We start from the raw sequence: 13530 nt of genomic DNA, 5'->3' as shown, positions 1-13530 counted from the left end.
AGTAAATTTGATGCACTGAAATAAATACTTAAATTACATATGCATGTTTGAGTTTAACGAATAATTCAGAGGCTTTCAAGTTTGAATTTTGAAAAATCGGACTTTAGATTCAGACTTAGGATGTCGAAAAACATAAAATATGATTTTTTTTGGAAAATTTGACTTTTTGGTCAAAGTCAATGGTCAACGGGTAAGTCAATGCCAGGTCAAAGTAAACTGTTCAGGTCAAAGTGAATCAATCAAATTGGTTTAGTTTGACTCAGGTCGGTTAAGGTTGACTCAATTTGGTTCAAATAGACCCGATTTTAGAAGGTTTTTAGGGAGATGATGAGCCCCACACGTACGCGACGGAGCATGGTAGCGCGTGACGATAATGATAGTCAGGGGATGGTAGCCGACTACTCTACAATCAACCAAACATCAAATCCAATCAACATTAATGCTCAAAACCAACTAAATCAATCAGAAACAAATGAATAAGGTCAAAACACATACCCACGCAGATGATGGGGAAAATGACAATGATAGAGTGACCCAATGGTTGGGTTTTGAGCAGACGAAAGCAGAGAGTTTGGCTATGGTGGAGGTGAGGTGAGCCGATGAATGAGGTGACCAAATTTGAAGCAAAACCGACGCGTGACCTAGGTTTCTCCAGCGATCTTCAAACAACTCTCCACATCTAACAACTCTTCCTATCAATGAATAGATAGAGGGGTTTTGCTCGGCCTGTGATGGAATCTTCACTAGAATGGGTGGAGACGTGCACAACCAGCCAGAGGAGGATGGATTGACAGAGAGATGATGATGTACGATGGAGGAGGGGTTTGGTCACATGGTTCACAAACTGGGTTTTTTTTAATAAAATGGGTTAACACCCAATACATATATTATAAATTAAAAATTTATTATTCCTTATCAGTAACAGTAGCCTAGCCTGGTTGGTAGGGGCATGGTCGACCATTCTTTGGTTTGATGCTAAACTTAGAATCAAAGTTGCTTCAATCCTTGTAAATTGGAAGATGAAACTCATCTTCTTCCCAAACTACTACAGTTTTTGAAATCTTGAGATTTTTACTTCTTTGAAATTTCCAAGGGAATGGTAATCATATATTTATAAAGAGTCTTATCATTCTCAAGTTCATCTCTTTATTCAGTTGTATTTCTCCATGGATCCTCAAAGTATCGTTGAATATCTTAAATTTGGCTATTTGATTGAGAAACCCTTATTTCATTATGAAAATCTTCTAATTTGTTCAATCACTTGTGAGTTAACGTCTTTCTATTATGTGATGAAAATGCAAAAATCAAGAAAGAAAAACAAAAGAATATAAAAAAAACTCAGTATAATTACAAATTGGTAAATATTTTATCGAAAAATAAATCCTACCTAACATGTTGTCTACCCAACATGATTCATAAATGTGGATCCTACCCACACATAATTTATTCCCACAAGCTTTGTTCAAAAAACAATAAACACTAACCACGTGATTTATAGTCTGCATGCTTTTGCTTATAAAAATAAAGCGAATACGTAAGGGTTAAAGTTAATTTCTCCTTTCTGTGCACCTATTTGGATATCAGTTATTGTTTCAACATGGCTTCGAATCAGGTGGAATTCATAGGGTTCACTGTATGCATGGTTTTCGCTCTAAGGATAAAGGTACACGGATTATCCTTATTGGTGCACCATTAGGCTTAATAGACCCTTGATCCTCACGTAGCCTAGGCTTATATGGACGAAGTTAAATTTGAGGGGATGCACTTCCATATAACTAACATAGAGAAACACATCTCACGAAGTCATAGGGCATGGACACCGAAGGTTACATGCTAAGCCTGACACGGAGAAACATTTCTCACGAAGGTGTCACTTTCACCTCCACTTAAAATGAATGAAGCTTGGGTATAGCGTTATGTTATGCAAATGTAGTATTGTGTGAGAGGAGAAATCTACCTACCTTTGACAAACAAAACAAATTCAAATATCAAAATATCTCAAAAAATGTTGACAAACAATACAAGTATGCACATTCCATTAGGGTTTAAGATGAATTTAAACAAACAAACACATAACAAATAGATAAAAAATTAAGTTAAGTTGAATCTATAATTTCCATTGAAAAGAAAATAACTAATTGACTAACAGTGTGAATCTCTAAAGTCCCCAACGGAGTTGCAGAGTTGTTTTATTCACGTAGAGGTTGTGCAACAAACAAATATTTTATTAATAAAAATTTTCAACCCTTTAAGATATATAGAGGATGTTCAAATATTTATGAATGTTGAGACTAGGCCACTAAATAAGATCAAGTGGCCTATCCTCATTAAATTTAAATATATGGACAATTCTCTTTCTATCATCCTGATTAATTTAGAAGTGTTATCATTTTATTTGGTTTGATTGGAGGACACTAATTTATTTTAAATTACCATAATTAGACTACCAGGTGGATTAGGACATCTCTTTTTGATAATTTAAAATAAATAATTATTACGTTTTAATTCAATTATAAAAGATGTCGAGTTATGCATGTGAGACTATCATACTTTTCAGTTCAATGTCATGCAATCAAACAATATATTTCATGGAAAATTAATTACAAAAAATTAAGGAAATCAAAGGATCAATTTAATTCATAAAATGGACCATAATATAAAGAATGAAAATCAAATGTATGAATGTAAAAGATAAGTAATTAAAAATATAATTGTAAATCCAAAAAATATGAAAAGTAATAAATTATGATAAATAAAGGTAAATAGAGGTAAATAAAATATGAAAAATATGAATATAATATAATGTATAATATGATATGATATATAATAATATAATAATAATATATAATTATATGTTAATAATAAATATAAATGATATATCAAATATAAATAGAGGTATGTATAAAAATATTACATATCTAAAGATGGTATGTATATAATATTATAAATAATGTTGTCGCATTCTTTCTCATCATCCTCTCTCTGTCTCTTTTTCTTTTTTACAACTTGTGTCAATTTTATTGATCAATCTGACTTTTTCTTCTTTAATTTTGTTTAACCGATGACGACACCGGTTTTGATGCTGGATGCTGCCCGCCAATAATCTTTTTTCTTTGTTTTTAGTATATTAATAAGAATAATTATGTCATTGTGACATGTTCTTTGTCTTTGGGCACGTTTATCTCTGCCTTTATGGCACGTTTTTTTTTTTCTGTCTTTTCGTAGCTTACAACTTTTTACCATTTTTTCATTTATCTTTTTTTCACAGGGTTGGATTTGACATCACCACGACTGATCAAGATGACGCTTATTTGTTATCCTACTGATTTGGATACGCGTTTTGAGCTCGTGGATAGTTTTCTCACGTCACTTGACTTTGATTTATGATTTATCGGTGGTCTTTCAGTAGTTTCATCCCCTTTGTGGTTCATTTCCTGATGCAGTGAGATTTGTTCGTATCTTTATTTTATTCGAGCTTTAGTTAGATTTTTTAACATTTTTCTTTTATGGTCATTGTGTGATCTAGGTGGCTAGTTTTTTTGTTAATGGTTAGAGGAAAATGTCCTAATTATAATTTTGTTTACGTTTACGGTTATGCTCGTAAATCTTCATTGTAATTCTGAATATTTTGTATTTTTAATAAATCTAGAAACTTTCTATAGAAAATATTATAAATATATTTATATATATATATATATATATATATATATATATATATATATATATATATATAATATTAAAACATAAAACGAAATGATATAAATTAAAAGAAAAATATCATTAGTTTTCGTTGAGAAACCTCTAGGAATGCTTGATTTAAGAAAATTTATTCGAAAATATTTTCCTTGTTCCTCGGTTTTCTCTTCTCCAATAGATTTTTTTAAATGGTCCAAAGAGAACGAAATAAAAAACATAAAATAAAGATAAAAATAAAAAATAATAAATAAAAAATATTAGAAATAAAAAACATAAAATAAAGATAAAGAATAAAAAATAAAAATAAAAATAAAAAATATTAAAAATAATTGATTTTCTTTGAGAAACCTCAAGGTTTTCTTTATTTCTCGAGAGCATTTTCTTTATTTCTTGGTTTTTTCTCATTTGAATAGTGTTTTGAAAGAAAAACAAAGATAAAAGCGAAAAATAAATAAATCTAAAATCTAAAATAATAAAAAAATCCTAAATTATCCTAAATACATCATGGAAAATCTAAAATATAATTTAATTACAAATACTCAATAAAATTATTAAAAATTCGTAATAAATTAAAATTCCCGTATTGTGCTCGTATCCAATTTTCTACACACATTGCCTTCGCTAAAATAAACATATATTGAGTTCATGATGTCTTATTGAGGTGTTTCAAAATTTGTTGGAAAGCTAACTGAATGATGATCATATTTCAAGTAGACATCATGCCTTGGAAATGAACAAATCTCACTACAAAATTTATTGCAAGTCGGATAATGTTTCGTGCTTCAAAATCAACTTCAATAATAATGTTTGGGTCTTGGAAAAAAAAGACATGATGAAAAGTATTATAAGATGTAATCACTAACAGATCATTCATTCCTTAAAAAATGCAATGAAAGCTTATTGTATCGAAGGTCAAGTCGAAATGGATCGATGGAGACTAAAGATTTGTTTAACTTTATGTCAATTTAATTAACATCCTCTTTTTTGCACTTACACCCGACAAGTATAGTAGAGAGTGTATTCATGCTCTAATGTAATCACATTGTCATTTCTCATCATCGACTTGAGAGAGAATAAATGAACCAAAATCAAAATTTTGGTTTTCAAATTGATTAAGCGTGTCAGGCCATCCAAAGTGTAACCGACCAATTTCGAAGAAGTATGGGTCAAATTCACATCTCAGTCCCTCCAGATTTTTGAATTCATTCATTCCAGTCCTTATTACATTAATTTTAATTTTAATTCTTGTAATTTGGCTCCCATAATTTTAATGTAATTTAACCTCTCATATTTTTTTATTTTATTACAATGTAGCTACTGTTTTTTAAAATTTATTTATAATTGTGCCTTTTTTTAATTTTAACACCGTTAGTTTAATTAAATTAGTTCTTTAATTTGATTTGTTATGACTTCATAATTGATATTCGGTGTAGTGTTTTTTATGAAATTTTAATTAATGAATATGATAGCCTTATTTGCATCACTCGACGTCTCTCCATAATTACTTAAAAAGGTAATATTTGTTTATCCTAAATTATCGAAAAGGGTTGTCCTAATCCACCTAGTAGTCAGATTCTTGTAATTTAAAATAAATGAATATCCTCTAGTGAAACTAATTAAAATGAAAATATTTTAAAATCAATCAGGAGGGTAGAAAGAGAAATATTCCTATATTTATATTTATCAAGGATAAACAACTCAACCTATTTGGTGGTTTAGTCTTGATATTTATAAGTATTTGAACTTTCTCTATCTATCTTAAAGGTTCGATAATTATTATTAATAAGATATTTGTTTGTCTCATAACATTTAGGTAAATAAATATAACGTTAACCGTAAGATGACAATATTTCTTATTTCTTTCTAAAAATGAGAAAATCACGGTTCTACCTCATATTAGATGGTATTTGTTCTTGGTTCGAAATGTTGAAGTTTTGTCGACTTAACCTAAAAATCTTGAGAAAAAAATATTGGTAATTCACCTCTTTATTTGGGAAAGTAATGGACTTTGTGTAACACCCATCTCCTGTATACCTTTATGTTTACAAGATGCAAATGTCACATCACTTTTAAAATAGTTTCCCATTTGAAAATTAGTACAATTTTGTTTCATTTTTATAAACCATTATAATTTACTTATAATTAAAAATGCATTAAACTTACATATACAATAAAAAGAGATGTTTCATATTTTACCGTTTTACAGTAGTTTAATTCAAAAGCTTTTCAAAGTGTTTTTCCTAAACCTATTACATGCCAACTAAAATATATCAAAAGCAAAAAGGTATGTCATACTGTTACTGATGAGGCGACTCTGACTTGATGTGTGATGATCTCCCTACTCAGCTGGTATTCCACCTACACGTGAAATAAACACTCGTTAAATATTACTTAGTGAGGCATACTTAATCACAAGTAAAATTCTAAACACAAGTTATTATATTATGCATTACATTTCAATGGATCTTTAAGTTCAATAAGTATTCTATAATTTACATCGCTAGTGCTAATATCATCCTTGATCAACCATTGCTAAAATCAGTGTAGTTTGGATACCCATTAACAACATAAAAATTCATTTCCTTATTATGAATTTCTTATGTTTATACACATGCATTTCCCATACAGAAATTCATAAACATAGTATGAATTTCTTAACATGTTTGCACACAAAGTCCCTAATACAGAAATTCATACACTTAGTATGAATTTCTTAACATTTTAGCACAGAAAGTGCCCAATACAGAAATTCATACACTTAGTATGAATTTCTTAACATTCTAGCACACAAAGTGCCCAATACTGAAATTTATACACTTAGTATGAATTTCTTTACATTTTAGCACACAAAGTGCCCAATACAGAAATTCATACACTTAGTATGAATTTCTTAACATTTTAGCACATAAAGTGCCCAATACGGAAATTCAAACACTTAGTATGAATTTCTTAACATTTTAGCACACAAAGTGCCTAATACAGAAATTCATACACTTAGTATGAATTTCTTAACATTTTAGCACACCTAGTGCCATTTCGTAATCACCATACATACATTAATAATTTCTACAACTATACCTATTGTAGCATGTACGTACATAATTAAATGCACTCACCTGGCTCGCCTTGCTTAGATATCCAAAATGGGAAGATGATTACTCTGAAACTTGGCCCTTGCCTTTTGCCTTACTCGACTCGGGCGCTTGATTTTGATCTATTCCATATTCATTAAATATATGTATAATATCAATTGTTAGGATATTTCCTAACAATTATATCTTAAACATTAATCAAACGTACTTATTATTAACCTTTCTACACAATATTAGCATAACTTAAAATTTTTGGTTCTTCAGTATCGATACCCCTTCCATGTTATCGATACTACTATACTATGGTACCGATACCCCCTTCCAGTATCGATACCAATTTAAGATTTGATGTTACCTAGTATCGATACCCTTACCATGGTATCGATAGTACCATACTATGGTGCTGATACCCTCCTATGGTATCAATACCATTTTTGCATTATGTTCAAAATGGTATCGATACCTTCCCTTTGGTATCGATACTCCTCCTTTGGTATCGATACTCCTCCTTCGATATCGATACTGATTGAATCAATATCGATACTACTTAATTAATTCATCTCATTTTAGCCCATGCTGAGATTTTCCAGTTTTCAGCCCGATACATACCCAAATTTGGCCAATTTTTATCTCATTTACACCTAACAATACTATGTAACTCTTTTCTACTTAACCATACTAACTTTCCTTCATTTAGATACTTAAAACATCTAGTATCCCTCACTAGCATTTGATTTTTTAGAATCACACCAAAATTTCTAACTTGTTTTTACACTCATCTAATGCTTCTAATCTTCCATTTACCTCTTTGACAAGTCAATTTTACCAATAAACCTCAATACAAACTCATAAACTAATATATCATTATAAAACCCATTTTCTAAAATCTCCTCTGTTTCCCTTATCTCATTGTTTTAATCTCATCTAAACCTTCCTTAAGCTTCCATAATATACAAGGCTTCAATAACCAACCAAAAACGAAGAAATGACCTAGTAAATTCAAAACTTACCTTTAAGCTATAGAGGAACTTTGTCACGATGGAAAGAGGAAGAAAAGAAAGAAGGCTTTTGTGTAACCTAATTCCCTTTTCCCATTTTCTTTAATACCAAATTAAAATACACTTTAAATTCTCTTTCATTTAAAGGACCAAAATGCCCTCTTAGTAATCCATTGTCACAATTTAGTCTAAACCATTAATCCTAATCATTATCATCTTTTATCATTTAATCAAATAAATCCTCATATTTTTAAATCATTTCAATAAAGTCATTAATTCAATATTTGGGGCATTACAATTCTCCCCCTTAATAAAATGTGTCCTTAAACTTAAAGAAGTACTTGAAGCAAAGAGATGTGAAAACTGTTTTTTCATATCATCATCTCTTTCCCGGGTAGCCTCTTCAATCTTATGACTCTGCCAAAGCACTTTAACCAACGAAATCCTCTTGTTACGCAATTCCTTAGCTAAGATCTCCACTGGTTCCTCCTCATAAGATAAATATGGTCGGATCTCTATTTCCTCAGGCGTGATAATATGAGATGGATCTGATATGTACTTTCTAAGCATGGACACGTGAAAAAAATTGTGGATATTGTCCATATCCGAAGGCAAAGCTAACTGATAAGCCACGGTTCCAACCCTTTTTAATATCTTATATGGTCCAATAAATCTATGACTCGGTTTTCCCTTTCGCCTAAAATGTAACACCTTATTCCAAGGCGATACTTTTAAAAATACTTTGTCTCCCACACGATATTATATTTCTTTTCTTTTTAAATCTGTATGACTTCTGGCGATCTGAGTCTATCTTTAGATTGCTCTGGATAATTTTCACTTTATTCTCCATATCTCCCATCAAATCTGGACCAACCAGGTCTCGATCTTTCAGCTCAAACTAATTTAATGGTGTTATGCATTTTCTCCCATATAGAGCTTTATATGAGGCCATATTAATACTTGATTGATAACTATTATTATACTTGAATTCCGCTAACGACAAATACTTATCCCATGATCCTTTAAATTCAATCACACATGCCCTTAAAATATCTTCCAATATTTGAATAGTTACTTCTAATTGCCCATCTGTTTGCGGATGAAAAGTTGTACTGAAGTTCAATCGAGTACCCAATGACTCATGTAAAGACTTCCATAATCTTGAAGTAAACCTTGGATCTCGATCGGATACTATCGATATCGGTACTCTATGCAGTCTCGCTATTTCTTTTATATACAACTCTGCAAATTGTTTCACCGAATATTCTATTCAAACCAGAATAAAATGAGTTATTTTAGTCAATCTGTCCACTATTACCCATATTAAATCCTTTTTTCCTAGTGACAACAGTAGCCCTGAAAAAAAGTCGATTGTTACTTGCTCCCACTTCCACTCAGGAATAGATATAGGCTGCAGTAACTCGGATGGCACTTGGTGTTTAGATTTCACTTGCTGACATGTTAAACATTTAGCAACAAACTCTGTTATAGCTCTTTTCATGTCAGGCCCCCAATAATGACTCTTCAGGTCTTGATACATCTTATTCCCGCCTGGGTGAATAGTCAAAGGGCTATAATGGGTTTCGCAAAGAATATCTCTCCTCAAATCATCATCATCGGGAATACAAAGTCTTACCTGGTAATATAAGCATTTATCATCCCTTATTTCACAATCTTTAATCTCTTCTTTTTCGACTTGTGCCAATTTCATCAAACATTTCTTATCTCACCCTTGTAGCTCTTTTACACGATCCAACAGCATCGATTTTAACTTTAATTAAACAATCAAAGCACCATTTTCATTCAAAGACATACGTGCATCTAAAGCCCTTAAAGCTACAAAAGTTTTTTTATTGAGTGCATCCGTTACCACATTAGCTTTTCCCGAATGATAATCAATAACCAGATCATAATCTTTCAAGAGATCAATCCATATTCTTTGCCTTAAGTTCAACTATTTTTGAGTCAGTAAATATTTTAAACTTTTGTAATTTGTGTAAACATGGCAACGCTCACCGTACAATTAATGGCACCAGATTTTTAAAGCGAAAACCACTGCGGCTAATTCTAAATCATACGTCGGATAATTTCTCTCGTGATTCTTCAATTGTCTTGAGGCATAGCCACAAATTTCCCTTCTTTCATCAACACACATCCTAACCCATTATAGGATGCATCACTATAAACGACATATTCTTTACCTGACTCAGGTTGCACGAGCACTGGAGCCTCAATTACAATTCTCTTTAGCATTTCAAAACTTTCTTGGAACTTTTATGTCCAAATAAAAGGCACATCCTTTCGCAACAGCTTAGTTAGCAGAAGAGCTAACATTGAAAAGTTCTTCACGAATCGCCTATAATAACTAGCAAGTCCCAAGAAACTCTGAACTTTCACAATATTCTTTGGGGATTACCAATCTACTATGGCTTGAATCTTCTTGGGATCCACTCTAATTCCTTCTATCGATACTATATGACCAAGAAAAAAAATCTCAGATAACAAAAATTCACATTTTGATAATTTCGCGTACAACTTCTTATCACGAAGTATCTGAAGGACCACTCGAAGATGAGCATCATGATCCTCCTTTGACTTGGAATATACCAGAATATCATATATAAACACTGCCACGAACTGATCCAAATACGGTTGGAATACTCTGTTCATTAAATCCATAAATGTTGCAGGAGCATTTGTCAATCTAAATGGCATTACCACAAATTCATAATGTATGTACTGAGTCTAAAAAGCCATCTTGGAGATATCCTCTTTTTCAATGCTTAACTAATGGTACCCCGACCTAAGATCTATCTTAGAGAACACTTTTGTGCCTTTCAATTGATCAAACAAGTCATCAATCCTCGGAAGAGGATACTTATTCTTTATTGTTACCTTATTTAGTTGACGATAGTCAATACATAACCGCATAGACCCGTCCTTCTTTTTTACAAATAGCACAAACACTCCCCACGGGAAACACTGGGTCGGACAAATCCTTTATCGAGTAGTTCTTGTAACTAAGTCTTTAATTCCCTTAACTACGTTGGAGCCATCCGATACGGAGCCATGGAAACAGTTTTCGGCACTCGAGTATCTATCACATTATCTAGAAAAGCAACACATCCTTTTGACATCATTTTCTTTGCGATCATGGTTGATATCACATTGGACAAGGATTTCGCCTTCTCACTTATCACCACAATTTCGGATTCTTCCGTATCCTTTAAAAATAATCGTTTCCAATGACAATGTACCCATTCATGATGTGGATACAACCGATCCATGCCCAAAATGATTTTGAATTCATCAAAGGGTAACTCCATCAAGTTTGCCAAGAATACTACCCCTTGAATCTTAATTGGACATTTTCTACAAACCCTAGCCACCCTTGCACTTTGACCTATAGGATTTATCGCTATCATTTCACTAGCAATTGGTTCTAAAGGAATTCCTCTAGTTCTAATCAACTTGGTACTAATATATAAATACGTAGAACTTGGGTCAACTATAACAAAAACATGTTCATCTAAAAGGTGAAATGTACCTGTTAGGATCTCCGGATCATTCCGATCATCATTGGTGTTTATAAACTCGGGAAGCTCCCCGAGTCTCTTGTCTCTGGCTAGCCTTAGATTGACCACCTGATCTTCCTCTTTCGATACTTTTATTAGGTGTTGCTACTGATCTCTCAGATTGAACTGATTTACCACAGTGGAAACAAGCACCGGAAAACAACCTACATACTCCCCCATGTGACTTGCCACACGTCTGACACAGAGGTTTCTCTTCATAAGCTTTACCCGAGCTAGCAACATATGAATGGGACTGCTTAGTTTTCAGTGAAGCTGTAGAAAATCAGTTATGTTAGTGAACCGAGAACCTGAGCCCTTGCCCTTTTTTGCATAATGTGTAGATGAAGAAGTTCCAATCCTCTTTTCCGTCGGCATACTCTGCTCCGCAACTAGAGTCTCCTCTTGAGCTCTTTCAATCACCTTCGCTCTATTTATCACTTCTTGCAGACTAGAAAAATTTAATGCCAACATCATCTCTTTTAGCTTAGGCCTTAGACCCTCAATGAACCAATCTCGACGAGCTTTATCATTAGGAACAACCTCTGTAGCATAACGAATGAGCTTATTATATTCGGCCTCATATTCATGCACAACTCGATCCCCTTATTTCAAGATAAGGAACTTCAATAACATCAACCTCATGAACTGCTCCTCGATATACTTGTTCTTGAACTCCTCTCGAAAGAACTGCCCATTTACTTGCTCGGGAGACGTATACATCGTCATGTTTGTCCACCATACCTGAGCCGAACCTCGGAGTAATGATACCGCTCTGCCCAACTTTTCATGATCTGAACACTGGAAACATTCCAACATTGCCTTAACGTCATTCAACCATAAATCTGCGTCCATTGGACCTTGACTTTCTTTTCCCCTGAACTCTGGTGCTCCCAAACATCTTAACTCCTTTGGAATTAGCATTCGCGGTACTGGAGGAGCAGGGGGAGGTTGAATTCTGGAATAGGCATACCCTGAGGTACCGGTGCACTGACATTGTCAGACGGAATTGGATGTTCACTATTTTCTTAATAGCTTTCACTACCCGATTCGTCTCTACTCTCTTAACCAGTCGCTCTTCTTGAATTCATAAAATCTGGCATCCATCACAATATTCATAAGAATCATACATAAGTTAGTAAGGAGAGATATCTTTCATATCTATTCTATACCCTATAAGTAACATTAACATCTTAGTGGCATGTAAACTAATTTTATATCAAACTACACTCATTTTGTGTAGAGAATCGGCTAAACCTGTAGCTCTGATACCAATAAATATAACACCCATCTCATGTATACCTTTATGTATACAAGATAGAGATGTCACATCACTTTTAAAATAGTTTCCCATTTGAAAATCCGTATAATTTTGTTTCATTTTTATAAACCATTAAAATTTACTTATAATTAAAACATGCATTAAACTTACATATACAATAAAAAGAGATGTTTCATATTTCACCGTTTTACAGTAGTTTAATTCAAAAGCTTTTCAAATTGTTTTTAATAAACCTATTACATGCCAACTAAAATATATCAAAAGTAGACATATATGTCATACTGTTACTAATGAGACGACTCTGACTTGATGTTTGATGATCTCCTTACTCAGCTGGAATTCTACCTACGCTTGAAATAAACATATATTAAGTATTATTTAGTGAGGCATACTTAATCACAAGTAAAATTCTAAAAACAAGTTATTATATTATGCATTACATTTCATTAGATCTTTCAATTCAATAAGTATTCTATAATTTACATCGCTAGTGCTAATATCATCCTTTATCAACCATTACTAAAATCTGTGTGGTTTGCATACCCATTAACAACATAAAAATTCATTTCCTTATTATGAATTTCTTAAGTTTATAAACATATATTTCCCATATGGAAATTTATACACCTAGTATGAATTTCTTAACATGTTTGCACACAAAGTGCCCAATACGGAAATTCATACACTTAGTATGAATTTCTTTACATTTTAGAACACAAAGTACCCAATACGAAAATTCATAAGCTTAGTATGAATTTCTTAACATTTTAGCATACAAAGTGCCCAATATGGAAATTCATACACTTAGTATGAATTTTTTTAACATTTTAGCACACAAAGTGTCCAATACGGAAATACATACACTTAAATTTCTTAACATTTTAGCACAA

The sequence above is a fragment of the Hibiscus syriacus genome, unplaced genomic scaffold, assembly GCF_006381635.1.
Source record: "Hibiscus syriacus cultivar Baekdansim isolate YM2019G1 unplaced genomic scaffold, ASM638163v2 tig00001869_pilon, whole genome shotgun sequence".
NCBI lineage: Eukaryota > Viridiplantae > Streptophyta > Magnoliopsida > Malvales > Malvaceae > Hibiscus > Hibiscus syriacus.
The sequence above is the reverse complement of the archived record's forward strand: the minus strand, read 5'-3'. Positions refer to the sequence as shown.